This window comes from Amblyomma mixtum, chromosome 8, assembly GCF_055824585.1.
Source record: "Amblyomma mixtum isolate Tamu chromosome 8, ASM5582458v1, whole genome shotgun sequence".
Classification (NCBI taxonomy): domain Eukaryota; kingdom Metazoa; phylum Arthropoda; class Arachnida; order Ixodida; family Ixodidae; genus Amblyomma; species Amblyomma mixtum.
Genome location: NC_143019.1, coordinates 29,814,354 through 29,816,841, shown reverse-complemented (window position 1 = coordinate 29,816,841; position 2,488 = coordinate 29,814,354).

Here is a 2,488-nt window from a genome sequence, read left to right as displayed (position 1 = left end):
TCATGCTCATTTCTAAATGTTCACCAATAAAAAAATGGTTACATGATCGCAGAAGTGTCGCGGTGTGCTTTTAATTACACGAAATAAAACCAGTGAAAGATTCACAAACACACAGAAGAACTCAATTTGACGCTGTGCTTTTTCCTAAGATTTCACCCATTCCCAATCCTAGCCTGACCAGGTCGGAAGATCAGCTGACCGACAGCACGGCCACTGGCTAGTAATAATCCATGACCCGCGCTAGCCCAGGGGTCCCGAACTAGGCGCCTAGCTACGCACCAGTCTACAAGTCAAGTTCATTGCTGATGCTATGCTCCTTGTGTTAACTTTGGTATTTCATAGCCTTTTACACACCGCTGGCAAGACCTAGAGAGAATTTATGCAAAGAGTCTTCTGAATCCGCAATATTATCTTCATGAAAAGCTGGTGGGATCAAAAGTTAGCTTGTTTTATAGAGCACATCCCAATTACGTCCTAGCCTTCATTATTTTGTGAATTTCTACGCATGACAATTATACGACTCCTACAGCGTTGAACCGTGGCTTTGTTCGTAGAGAAAAAAAAATCTCTGCGATGTTTTTCTCGAAAATAATAAAAAGCAATATGCACAGCTTGAAATTGTGAAAGCTCTGCGTTTCGTTAGCATTTGTTACTTCATTTCTGCGTTATCGGAGTCAACAAAGTTTCGTCTTGTTGAGGTACCTCTGACCTTTTGGCTGAAACAAAATCCGACGTTGTGCAAAAGCGATAGCGCTGTGCCGCAGGCGCTGTGGGGTCGGCACAACTTTCGAGACGTCAAAGAAAAGCATTCGTCCACGTGCTATAGATTCTGCTTGCGTGTTGCAGAACTCAAAAGCTTACGTAATTGTTCTAACCTAACTCAGTGTGGTTTCTTTTACTGTCTCAAAACACCTGATCGATTAGCAAAGTACTAATTTAAAGAACGCGAAGGTCATTAAATATATAAGGCCTACTAAATTGTGGGCTTGGACAACTTAGAATATCATTAAACTCGGTTCAACCCTGCCTGCGACGGCCGTGTTTCGAAAAAGATGAAACGAAGAGGCGCACATGTGCTGTGTGATGTCACGGCACGTTAACATACCCAGCTTTCCTGGACAAGCAACCAGCGTCATGTGTCAAGCGCCAGTAGCGAACACCATGTAACTGAAACGGGATAATTTAAACTTCTAACTTGGAGAACACTAGACAGTCCCGAGAGATTGTGAGCGAACAAGATAACTATCATGACCGACATTTCCACTCCTGTGCAAAATCGTATTATGTAAAATGCTTCCTGCAGTCATGCCAGGTACTTCCAGTGGCCATAAAAAAAACCATTTGAATGTTGCAAACATTCAAAATTCCCGCGACGACTTTGAACACCGGTGCCACTACGTAACGGCAGCTGTGCAGAGTAGAAACGTTTGTTCAGAGCACGAAAACTGAAGATTTTCTAAATTAATCAGGAGCCCTCCAAAACGGCGTCTTTCATTGCCCATGAGCCGCTTCGAGAACAAGCAATGCAAAGGAAGGAAGGAAGGAAGGAAGGAAGGAAGGAAGGAAGGAAGGAAGGAAGGAAGGAAGGAAGGAAGGAAGGAAGGAAGGAAGGAAGGAAGGAAGGAAGGAAGGAAGGAAGGAAGGAAGGAAGGAAGGAAGGAAACGGCAGGAAAAAAAACGGCAGGAAAGAAAAAGAGAAGGAAGGATGATGGCCAGAAGAAAAGAACGAAAGAACGAACGAAGAGAGAAAACAACACGTAAGAACCAAGGTAGAAGAAGGAAATGAAAAGGAAACAAGCAACAGAAAAGAGGAAGAACTAAGGATGTAGGAGAAAAGAAACAAAGCTGTAATGACTGCTAGACTGAAAAATTCTGCAGACGAGCTGTTTTCCGAAAAGGACGAAATCCAGCGATAATATTAAAGGCATTTGAAAGAAAGGGGCAGGATTCCAAAATAACATGAGAACAGTTAAAATGCTGATCTTCGATTTGACACGAATACTTCCTTCCTAAGAATGTGGCCTTTATTCGAAAACAGGGTCACTGGCAACGGGGTTTGTTAACTCTGCATAATAACGAATGCACGTCTAGTTATTTCCAGCCACCTCATTTGCAGGGTGTGAGAAACATTTTAGATTCGTTTTTAGAAAAAGATAAAAACATTTGCCAGTAATTGCTTTTGATCTGCGGAAACAATGCGCATCCTTTTTAGATTCATATCGTTTATCTAAAGAGTTTTTCATTGTTTCAGGAGCCGCATGCCTACAGGTTAGGCAGAGTGGGTGCGCAGTGCCTCGAACACTTCTTCGACGTATGGACATTGTACGCGCCGTCGTACCGTGCTTGTTAAATGCTCTCATATCTCATTATTTTGCCGTGGTGAAAGCATATTTCAAAGCTAAACACGGGGATCAACCCTCGTGAACCTCACCCCTGACATTTTTTTGCTGGCGGAGTTTTTGAGTTGCTGAAATTTGAGGACGATTGA